Source organism: Eschrichtius robustus, chromosome 14 (assembly GCF_028021215.1).
Source record: "Eschrichtius robustus isolate mEscRob2 chromosome 14, mEscRob2.pri, whole genome shotgun sequence".
Lineage (NCBI taxonomy): Eukaryota > Metazoa > Chordata > Mammalia > Artiodactyla > Eschrichtiidae > Eschrichtius > Eschrichtius robustus.
In genome coordinates, this window is record NC_090837.1 from 6,546,456 (window position 1) to 6,558,814 (window position 12,359).

Consider the following 12,359-nt stretch of genomic DNA (forward strand, 5'->3'; position numbering starts at 1 on the left):
TTACTTAATCGATGGAGTGCATTTGCAGCAATACTGATGTTAACAGTGTTGAGGCTTTTAAGAAATACTTATTTTATATTATATTTATAATTTTCTTATATTTCTGGCAAGAAAAGATATGAGCCTTTTTTCTTTTATCTGGAACAAGGTCAGCCATAAGAAGTTCTTAAGATATACTGGGCACACTATGTTTATTAACTAAGATTAGTTGTAGCTACTGGATTGGGTATCCTTAAAGGGCAGAAAGTAGGCGCCTTTATATGCTTCACACACCAAGGGTGCAATAAATGTTTGACTCAGATTGACGTTCCAGACTAGTTAGGTAGGTGCTAGCTTAGTGACACCAGTTTTCACAGCGCCAGCTTTGACATTTAAACCTGCAGAAAGGTTGGGTAGGGAAGTGAGTGTGTCCTAATTGTCTTCAAGTATTCAGGGTCTGTCATGCAGCAAAGGGATTTTATATTTCCCCGAGTTTCAAAGAAGACAAGTAGTACTTATAGGAAGACAGACTTCACTTTGACATAAAAGCACAAGTTGCTTATGATTAGAACCTCCAGTGACAAAAGGGGCTGCTCTTTCCCTGCAGAGTTTCCAGATAAGCTGGTCCCCCGCTGGGCAGGAATGGCTACTAGGAGGTATCACACCAGCGTGGGAGAGGCCTCATGAGGGGGGGCGCTGAGGGACTCCAGTGGCAACTGGATTGGAGGGCATTGTGGTTCTTTTTTCTTTCTTACTCTGGCTTCTGCAGTGGTGGGCATGACAACATCCCAGACACCTACTTCAACCCTAGGAAGACTTTTACTGGGGTAAAGGCCACCCTGATATCAGAGGTGATTCTAATCCTACTTTGCATTTGTGTGGGGCTTTACAGGTAATAAAGCACCCTCACATTCAGTGTTTTATTTTAAAAGACTCTTCTTAATTACGCTGATTTGTATTTCTTCTTTTGGCTTTTATATTCTGTAATAAACATATAATCAAGAAGAAAATTACCCTTTTCTATGAAGGCAAGCAGAGGAGTCTTTTTTTTTAAGCTCTTTTTTAAAAATGGAATTATGTCAGTCATTCTTTTGAGAGTCAGCAGGTTGTGCAGGTGAATACATTTTTTTCTTAGCTGAAATTATTTTTTGAAAGATACTGATTAAGGGCTGATTCTTTTGCTTGCTGTGCATTTTAGTTTCTGTTTATTTCACTGCTCAAACATGACTCAAATTTCACAGCAAGAAGTCCATTCATATCCACTAACAGTAAGTTGCATTGGACTTTTCTCAGTTTGTCTACCTCATTTTTAAATGCACGTTGGCAGGTAAAACACAGCTGAGGAGAAGCAGCATTACAGTGGACCGAAAAGATTAGGTGGATTGGAGTTTTGTGTTTGAAGAAGAAAAAGACGTGTCCCATTTGTACTAAGTGAAGTCTGGGAATGATAATTTATCAACCACAAGAATGATGCTCTATCTGTTATAACAAAGATTAGGGTATTGACTGTCAATCACGATACATGTATTAAGTGGATCAGTGGGGATAGGACTCTTTGTCTGTGGCCCAGGAGCAGAGCAGAGCTTCCCGTAAACAGCAGAGGACCCAATAAATGCTGTCTGCACAAGGATTTAAGTGGAACATGATGGTAACGAGGCCAGTTGAGTTAAACCAGATTCTGACCTCTCCAATTTAGGAAGAAGTTAGAGGGGCGAAAAAACAGTTCTGAATTAATATATATGTGTAATTAATTTTAAAAAACCTTTAAAACATAGTTCCTCCCTTTTGTTCTTTAGCAGATGAGTTTGTCCCATACTTTTGTGGCTCTTATCCACCAGCTGAATTTGGGTGTGATAATTAAAATAAGACAAAGATTTTAAAATTTTGTTTGAACCAGAGATGCATCGTTTATTTATACTTTATGCACGAAAGGAAAAGAGAAGAATACCAAGTTCTTCTGGTAAACCAAAAAATAAAATAAGGAAATCTTACAAGTATTTATTCCTTCAGGGAAAAAATAATCACAGATGCTACTTTAAATATGAGCAGAACAACAAATTATCAAGTAAGGCAACCAGTTAGAAAGTGGCCTTTTTAGAAGTGCAAAGGTTACATTTTACAGGTCCTCACCATGCTCTGTGAAGGCGTCTCACAGATGTCTTAAAAGACTTCTTTGTTAATCGGAAAACAGGAGTTTATGTTTTTATGTGAGTTTCCACACTGGGGAGCAGACTGAAATGAATACTTTTGTGATTATCCCGGTTTACCACTTTATCAGAAATAACTGTTTGAAGCAAGAAGTCTCTACTCCTCTGGAGCTGTAAGGGAAGAGGGAATAAGCGTTCTCCTTTTTTCAAGGTTCTTTCTCCTAGCCAGATTCTCAGGATTGAGCAGTGAAATTCCATCCGCTAGCACAAAAGAATAAGCCGGAGATGCTTAAAGTTTACAATAAAGGAGAGAAAAAAGAAGAACACTTTTAAGAAATGGAATTCTAGGCATGTGATACTCTGCTGCTACAATGTTTCTCTTTGTTGCCTCTTTGACAACACTTAATATGTTACATTTAGATAGTATAGGATCCATTATCCTTTGCTCTTGAGATTTCCTTCCCACCCTACTTCTAAATGCACCCTGGACCCCTGTTATTTACCATGTAGGTGAGAGGGTTTATGAGGCATTTTTAAAAATAATTTTTTAAATTAATTATTTATTTAGACTGCACTGGGTCTTAGTTGCTGGCACGCGAGATCTTTAGTTGTGGCATGCAGGCTTCTTAGTTGCAGCATACGGTATCTAGTTCCCCAACCAGGAATCGAACCCGGGCCCCCTGCATTGGGAGTGCAGAGTCTTACCCACTGGACCACCAGGGAAGTCCCTATGAGGCATTTCTTATGTGACATTGCTCACACATTGCTGCCACGTATAAATTATAATTCCCAGTATTATTACAGTACTGTTTTTCTTAAAGTTACACATTCCACCTAGAAATGAGTGGCACCATACTCTTATAGGGCCATCTTTGGTGCAACGTCAGTGTGAAAACTTTAGCTCCCCAAGGTACAGTTCCATCACTGCCGTGGCTTAATAATCCAGGGACCGCCATATTTTTCTAATGGTTTCTATCTAATTTTTTTACAATGATCAAGTGTAGGAGGTTAGATTCCTGCCATACTCCAGACATTGAAGGAGGCTTTCTTTTTGCCCCTGTGTCTCCAACTGTCACAAGTGTCAACTCAGGTAAAGGGCACTGGTATTATTTTTCCCTCAGTGCTGTGGCATTTGGGAGCAGATCCAGTTTTTAGAAATATGTCCTGCACGTTGACAAGAAAGATGAAGAAAGGCTTTGTTGTTTTTTAATTTTCTGTTCCCATAGATAAGTACATAGCAGAGGTTATTAGGTAGGGCCTATTCTTTCCAAGGAGGGGTCAATCCTTGTCTTTGATAGTGAGTCATCTTTATCTTTTGGTTAAGTCCTGGTGACCAGACAAGAAAATCTTGGTGGAACAGAGCAGCAGCTTTCAGCCACTGAGATACTTGCTCACAGACATGCCCTATTGCACCAGGTCAGGGGAGGCGGGGACATAGTCTTTGATGACAGAGAGAAAGGCTGTGTCATCCTTCTCAGCCTCTGCATTGTGTGATGGGTTTCAAGTGAGGAATTAGTTCCCATCAAGAAAGTGCTGGAGTCAGTCTTTGACAGAAGCAGTGTTCTCAGTATAGTAAGGCTGTGGTATTAGGACCTGGTTCAGAGATGAGCAAAGCCCAACTTTATTGTTTGAGGACAAAGGCAGAGTTTTGGGGGGAAGACAAAATAAAAATCTAAGTTGGAACAAATATGGCCAGAGGTGAGACCTTCTTGGAGACAGTTAGGAGGTGTTCTCGTGTCTCATCCACAGTTGTAGGATGGAACTCAGAGCAGTTTAGGATGATCATTGACTGAGTCTGGAAAGGTGCATTGACTTCTCCCCACCAGCAGGCTGCGGGTGGAGTAGAGTGCCTTCCCACCTAGGCTCAGGGGCCACCGGGACTGGACCTTCCTGGGCAGCTTATCATCACAAGTCTGAAACTCAAGTGGGAAGCAGATTATCCATCTCTGAGCCTTAGAGGAAAACCGAGTGGAGTTAGAAGTTGTTAAGCAGTTGAGGCCAGTGTCTCCCTACCAGAGATGCTGTGAGGCTTTGGTACATTAGTATTGGTCGCCCACAGAACTGTAAATCCCTGCAGGAAGGTTGACGTGACAGCGCAGACTGTTGAACCCTAATGTGAACCTCGTCACCCAGGCTTCTTGCACCTGTGCATGCAATGCGTCGACACCCTTTATCAGTGCTGCCCAGTGATAGAGCACAGCTTCATCTAGCACATTAAAAGTCTGCCTTTAGAAGTCTCATAAGCCTACTCAGTTTTTTAGATGAAGGTCCCAGTTTTTTGTTTGTTAAAGCTCTCATGTTCACAATGTATAGGTAGGGCATCTGGCTGCTTCCGTCCAGTTTTTGCATAATCCTGCCAGGTTATTTTTCACAATTTCGTCTTGACATTTAACCACCTCTTCTGATTCTGCATGATATAGCAAATGCGTAGGACCTTACAGCTTTATTTACAATCTGACCTGTAAATTGTGGACTCCAATTATAAGTAGACACATTTAATGTGCCAAATCCAGAAATAAAATTATTTCAGGAGTCTTTTTGACGGTCGTTTGTCAGCCTTGGTACATAGGTATCTTCTGCATCTGGCGAGATTACTAAATGGTCACATGAAAATCATCTCCCTGTTTGAATAAGACAAATTTGAATATATTTACAAATGCCACCCCCCCAAAGGGGATAGCTAAGCTGCTCTCTTTGTCTGCATGCCCCCCTGATGTGAGCCTGACAAATAATGTAGCTCATACAATGCTGTTGAACTACACTGGGGAAATTGGAGCATCCCACTCCTGTCCAATTATCCCTAGCATCCCCTTACATGTGCATGTACAAGGCCATGGGCACAGGAACGAGATGAGGAAATGAAATCCTTTGGAGCTACTAAGGTGCTGTCTGGGGAATGCCAAAATGTCTGGTTACAAGGACTCCCTGCCAGCCTCCAAAGGACCTTGTACCATGGAGGACCTGACCTGGGACAAGTACAGCATGGATAAGAGCTGCCAGAAGGGACTGGTCAGTCTGGAAAGGATGCCTCGTCAAAGATAGCCTTCACCATGTTATTCATCAAAGGGAGAATGTTTCTAAAATGGCCCCAACGTAGGGTAACACGAGGACCATTAGAAACGTGAGTTCCTCCCCAAGTGAGGCGCCCTCGCTGTTTTCAGAGTTGACCACAGTCAGAACGAGAGTCAGAAAAAAAGAGTAAGAAGGAAAAGCAGGATCACGTGTTGCACTGGGGGCAATATGTCTTGCCTTTGGACAGACCATACAGAGGCAAGACGAATACAGATCCTTCTTTGTTGACAACAGTTTGCATACCAGAGAATAATTTTCTTTTCTGTGAGCTACTAGTCTTTTCTCCTCAATTATACACAAGTTTTTACTGATTTACTTAAATATACCTCGATTCACACATACATAACATGGTTCCAAACAGTATATTTAAATGACAGTATATTATTTAGAGATTTTAAATCGTGGCTTTAAAATGTTATCAGACATATCAGATGCCCATTATATATTGATTGATTTTACCTTCTTAATTTGGGCTTTAAGAATAAGTGTTCAAAAATACCTAGCAGATGACTCACAGGGATTGTGAGGTGATAAGGTGTGTTTTTTCCTATTTGAATTTTAATCTCTTTACAAGTCTTCAGGTAAATATAAATTATTAACTAACTACCTCACTATCAGTCCAAAGAGAATTAGGGATTTTAGAAAATAACATGTAATTTACACTAACTAATGCAGTTGTTGATACTAAAAATTTTTCAGAGAAGTGTATGGCATCTTAAAACATTACTCAGCTAATGCAAGTAGTTTCATAGGCTAACACAATGTAATATTGTCTGAGATTTTTAAAAAGCAAATGATAAAGGTACCAGTTTCTTACGTTATAGCTCATTTTAGTTGTATGCTCATGTTTAGGTTTACCCACTCTTAAATAATGGTCGGTAAGGAATTTAGGAAGTTCAGTTTAATGTAGCCTTTTGGCAGAAATCCCACTTCCTGGTATGAATTGATATGTGTAGGATCGTCTGTCCCTCCCCTGTCAGGTCTGTGGCGGCCGGGTTCACATCTGTTTTATTCGTTGCTGTCTCCCAGATGACCTCTGAGGTGCCTTGCTCAGAGAGGCTCAGAGAAAGGTGTTTTCTTCAGTGAAAGAGTGAACTGTGATCCTTTATATCCCCCGGCAGAGGGAAACAGAACCTTCATTTACATCCCCAAAGTCACTAAACAATATGCGAAAGGATTTGCCCCAAGAGTATTTTAATAATTTAATTCTTCATGTGTCTTCCATGTTCTACTGGAATACCTTCTTTCTTGTTCTTAGTACAGAAGCTTTTTAAAGAAGATAAATAGCTTTTCAGTTTGCACCTGTATCTTATTTCCAAACTGGGATTTTATAACCTGAGTAATTGTTTTCACTTTGGAAGTGACCTTTTCCAAGCAGAAAACCATTTTTTAAATTACCAGCTCAACACATTTCTTTAACTTCTCCAATATATTTCTGCAAATTACAAAGTTTAAATGATGGCCCTTTTTCATAAACAGGGTTTCCTGGGTGGCCATGGAGCCTGTACTTTCATTTCTCCCAGGCTGGAACTCTTTTCTTAAAGTGTCAGTACATGTAAAATATTAAGAGTTTTGGTATGATTTCATAAATTTCTTAGGAGTCTTTAGAAGCCTCATAAGATTTATGCAAGTATTCAGTGGTCCTCTTAAAAACAGGAATTCCTTTGCATTCAAGAAATGTTACAGCCTTTAAACATCATCATTTCCTAGAGGTTCCCTGATTTAAACAATCAGAGTACTCCTGTTGAAAGTGTATATTGGGTCAACTTCGATATATACATTTAATGTCTGCAGAAATATCCAGCTTTTTAACCGTAAATCTGGAGTCCCTATTTGGGGGTTTAAGAATCCTCTTACATTCACCCTCTCCATTTCTCAGTTCACTTAAGCATTCACAGAGGAAAAGCAACATCTCATACCATCTGATAACAGGAGGAAAATGATTATATTCTTAGACACATTTTACCCGCAGCCCCTTTTCTTCTGAGCAAAAGAAAGGAGATTCACATATCCTGACCCAGGACAGTGAGGCCGGTAAAGCGGTGCCTTTCTGCACACCTGCCTCACCAAGAGTTGAAGACGTGGAGAAGAAACCCTCTCCAACAGGCAACCTGGTAGTCTCTCACTGATGGTTGCCTTTCCTCCAAGGTCAGGAGCCCTCTGTTATAGGAAGGAGGCTGCACGTGGCTGGGACCTGTCCCTCCTGAGCACTCCATCACCCACGGTTTACTAGCAATCCCGGAAACCCAAGGAGAGCAGCGTAAACCTCAAGTCAGAAGGCAAAAAGCCCTGCCTCAGATTAGGTTGACTCTGACCCAGTGCTGAGACATTGGGCAGGACCATTCTGCATCGTGAGGGCCCTCCTGTGCGTCGTAGGCTGTTTTGCAGCACCCTTGGCCTCTACCCACCAGGTGCCAGATGTGCCCCCTCCCCAGCTGTGACAACCCACAGTGTCTCCAGACCTCCAGTCTCCCCGGGGGCACCACTGCCTAACTCGGTCAGACCCGCAAATGGGGTTCACCAGCGGGATGCCCCCCCTCAAGTTCTGACAGCCTACACTTGTCTCAAGTCATAAAATTCACACACCAGTTCCATGTATTCTCGGGACCAATATAACCAACTGTATCTTGCAGCAGCTGTAGAACAGTGACTGTGTAGGTTCTCTGAGGAAAACGAAAACCTTCCGCGGAGGGTATTCCAAGCAGGTCAGTCAGGTTGCGGAAGCAGGCCAGCTCCTCAGCAAGACCCGATGGGCGTTACCTTTGCCACTCTTTGCTGGATGATAGTTATCTCAGCAAGGAGCCCCTGTCCTCCTCTCTCTCTCCTCCCCATGCTGGTAGCCGTCCGAGTTGTCACACCAGTTGTTGATCTGAACGGGCAGACTCAAACTCCATCTGAATAAAGAATGTGTTAGTGTCTGCACTTAATTCAACCTCCTGTATGAAGAGCGAAATCCCAAGCCTCTCCTCTAACCAGGAAGCCCTAAAATTTCTAGAGCAGGGAGGCTCAAGCAGAAGGGGATACGGGGATATATGTGTACATATAGCTGATTCACTTTGTTATACAGCAGAAACTAACACAACACTGTAAAGCAATTATTCTCCAATAAAGATGTAAGAAAAAAGGGGGGATTAAAGGTGTTTTCATAATAAAAGATTATTTTTTTAAAAAATTTAAAAATTAAAAAATTCTGTATCTTCAAAACAGGTATCTCTTTATAAATTTATTTATTTATTTATTTTTGGCTATGTTGGGTCTTCATTTCTGTGCGAGGGCTTTCTCCAGTTCCGGCGAGCGGGGGCCACTCTTCATCGTGGTGCGCGGGCCTCTCACTGTCGCGGCCTCTCCCATTGCGGAGCACAGGCTCCAGACGCTCAGGCTCGGTAGTTGTGGCTCACGGGCCCAGCCGCTCTGCGGCATGTGGTGATCCTCCCAGACCAGGGCTCGAACCCATGTCCCCTGCATTGGCAGGCAGACTCTTAACCACTGCGCCACTAGGGAAGCCCGGATATCTCTTTAAATTATATTACTACGATGATAAATTATCAAGTAAGGCAACCAATTAGAAAAGCAAACTTTTAGAAATTGAGTTACATTTTAAATGAGTCAGCAATAATCTCTGAAGTCGAAATGTCTTAAAATACTTGTTTGATAATAAAACAGAAGTGTATATCTTTACACACGTTTCCACACTGAATAGCAGAGTAAGTTTATGGTTCTTTAACAGAACTAGCTTCTTAACCCAGAATAGTGTCTGCTTTTCTGCAGCTTTAGGAGCGAAGAAACATTCTCTCTTATTCTGAGATGTTTTTTTCACAAGCATCAAGAATAAGCACTGGAATTCTCCTGGTTAGCACTGAGCAAAAAAGAGTAGACTGGAGAAGCTTAAAACTTGAAATATGGGGAAAGGAGCAGAAAAGAGCGGAAGAGGAGTTTTAACAAGTATGATACAGAGCAAAGGATGTTCTGGCTCCATAAGGCATGCAGGCCTTTCATCTTCACCTGGGGAGAACAGTGGAGTTCATGGCTAAGGGCGTGGCGGTGGAGTCAGCCTGGTTTGGGATGAAGCCCCACGCAGCCACTTGCTAGCTGAGACTTTAAGGAAGTCCTTTAACCTTTCAGCTTGTTTGCTAATGTGTGAAGTAGGAGGAGGACTTCTCGTTGTCCGAGTGCTTATAACATGCGTAGCTTGGTGCTCCCGGCGTGTGAGCCCGAGCCCTCAGTACGAGGCAGTTCTGTCGTTTACTATGTTTATGCTGATTTCCTGGAGCTTCAGGCTGTGTTGCTGCTGCACTTCCCTTCCCTTCCCTTCCCTTCCCCTCCCCCTGCATCATCCCCACCAGACTCAATTCCTCTGGTAGAACTTTGGCTCTAATGGGTAAAAGCTCAACTTTTCCCGTTTCCTCTCTCTTTCATCTCAGCTATTCTGAGCGGCTTTTAATAAGCAACTCAAATCCAGTCCTCGCTTTTCTATCTGATTTTATTTTCCACCACTCCCCAGAATGTTCTTTCCATGTCGGACAGTGTAATGGTCTCACTGTGACTTCCAAAACTTCATTCTCACTTACCTCCTCCTGTGTAAACTCTGCCCATCCTTAAGGATCAGCTCCAGTCCCAGCCTCTTCAGACCATCTTGGTCACTGCAGTCCTTAGCCACTCGACATTTCTTAGGCACCTCCATGTGCCCAGCAGCGTGTAAGGTACCAGGAACGCTAAAATGACTGGGGCATGGTCCCCACCTGCCGGGGATTCACAAAGCCTCATAAGAGAGGCAGGCAGGTAATTGAGAAAGAGCTTCAGGTGCTGTGATGGGTTACCCTTCCCCTAGCTCCTTACTGAGCATCCCCAGGAGGATTTAATTATACTTTGTTTTCTTTGTACTTTGGTGGCTGAGTCTTATATCCCCAATAAGCTATAGGCATAGGACTGAGTACACAGCTAGCACTTTAGAACATATGCTGGCTTGACCTTTAACCTCGAGGTGCATATGTAAAAGGAAGCTTGGTTGTTGGGCCTGTTGCAATGTGCCTCGTAAACGCCAAAAGATAAATTAAAAAACAAAATCAATGATGATGTTAAACTCCTGGCCATCACCATAACCTCTTGGTGACTCGAGTGGTTTCTAGGCTTGTAGAATTCATGGAACGGTGCGTTTTTTAATTGGGAGGTTCTAAAATGAAAATAAAGACTTGTCCTTTGAATTGAATAAAGTTAGCTTTATGGAAAAGTCGCTGCATTGTCCTCTTTTTTCTCTCTCTGTCACTGACCAGGAAAAGCATCATCAGAGCTCGGCATGCGCGTTTCCTGAATTTCTGAGTTTCTGCCACCACTGAAAATTGAGAAAGCGCAAAGCCAGCCCAGTTCACGCTGGCAGAGCCACCTCTTGGGTTTGGTGCCCATGTCAGCACCAGGAACCCACACAGTCGGCCCCTAACAGGAATAACTGTCCAGGTGTAAATAAGCTGCACCCAGTGAGATCCCATGTGTCACAGTCTCTGCAGAATGTCCTGAACAAGTGCACACTTTCCCTCCCACTGAAATTAAACTGTATTTCATTTTTACATGGCTTGATAGTTTTCTGGCCTTTTTATTTGCGAGCTTCCCAAAGGCATGCATGAACTAGCTCTCCTTCCTCCTCTGCCTTATTCCCATGCCAGTCAGAGAAGTATTTCCAAGTCCTCTCATGTCACTAATACAAAATACACTACGTAATTGCCGGGGCGGGGTGGGGGGGGTGGGTGTCAGACCAGAGACTGGGTGAGATTACCACTAATTCTCAACTAGAGAGAACGCTTTCTTAAAGGGCCACCTCAGATTACTAGAGGGAGGCCTTCCCTGGGTGCTGGTATCATAGCAGGGGACAGAAGACAGAAAGCCCTTGTTCTTCTCATGGAGCTTACATTCTAGTCCTGTAAGAAAGAGCAACAAATGACCTCATTTTAGGTAATGATAAATGCTATGAAGACACAAGATGGGATGGGAGGACGATAGTGACAGAATGAAGTCCAGTTGAAGCGTTCTTGCAGTGCGGAGAGCAGCCACGCGGGCTCCACAGCGGCGTAGCTGCGAGCCAGGGAGCGCCTGGGGGTGGCTCTCCGCGTCGGAGCGCCGACAGCAGCCAGCGCGTAGCTCTAGGCACAGCTGTAAATGCTTTAAATCTGCGCCGCCCAATATGGTCGCCCCTAGCCACGTGGGACAACTTAAATTTCAATTAATTCAAATCAAATAAAGTGAAAAATTCCTTTTCTCATACACACCAGCTACACATCAAGGGCCCATGTGTCCATGAGCTTCACTGGACAGCAGAGAAGAGACTATTTCTACCACTGCAGGAAGTTCTATTGGATAGCGCCTCCTTATTTATTTATTTTTTTTATAAATTTATGTATTTATTTATTTTTGGTTGCATTGGGTCTTCGTTGCTGCACGCAGGCTTTCTCCAGTTGTGGCGAGCGGGGGCTACTCTTCGTTGCGGTGCGCGGGCCTCCCGTTGCAGTGGCTTCTCTTGTTGCAGAGCACGGGCTCTAGGCGTGCGGGCTTCAGTAGTTGTGGCTCACGGGCTCAGTAGTTGTGGCACGTGGGCTCTAGAGCGCAGGCTCAGTAGTTGTGGTACACGGGCCCAGTTGCTCCGCGGCATGTGGGATCTTCCCGGACCAGGGTTCGAACCGATGTCCCCTGCATTGGCAGGCAGATTCTTAACTACTGCGCCACCAGGGAAGCCCAGCGCCTCCTTATTTTTTTTATTATTTTTATTTTTATTTTTTTGCCACGTGGAATGTGGGATCTTAGTTCCCTGACGAGGGATCAGACCCGTATCCCCTGCATTGTAAGCACGGAGTCTTAACCACTGGACCACCAAGGAAGTCCCAGATAGCGCCTCTTTAGATCAACTCATTTAATCTTCACAACAACCCCAATAAAGTAGGTACTGTTTTCCCATTTGGCAGTTTTCCCATTTGGGCAGTTACACATAACTCGCCCAAAGGCGCATCGTTAATAAGTGGCAGGGCTGGGAATCACGCTGCGACACCCTGGCTCCGGATCCAGAGCCCGGGGGCTCATCCCTGCCTGCTGCGTCGCTCTGGCTCATCCTTGCGTACAGCTCACCTCTGCAGTTTACTTCCAGCTGGACTGCAGCCGATGGAGACAGTTACGCCTTGG

The 12,359-nt window shown here is 43.6% G+C and overlaps 1 protein-coding gene across 2 annotated transcripts in view; it reads left to right on the forward strand.

Annotated features, from left to right (window-relative positions):
• Positions 1-12,359, forward strand: part of CCDC92 (coiled-coil domain containing 92) — a 30,647-nt gene that overhangs the window by 1,899 nt on the left and 16,389 nt on the right. The window lies entirely within an intron of this gene.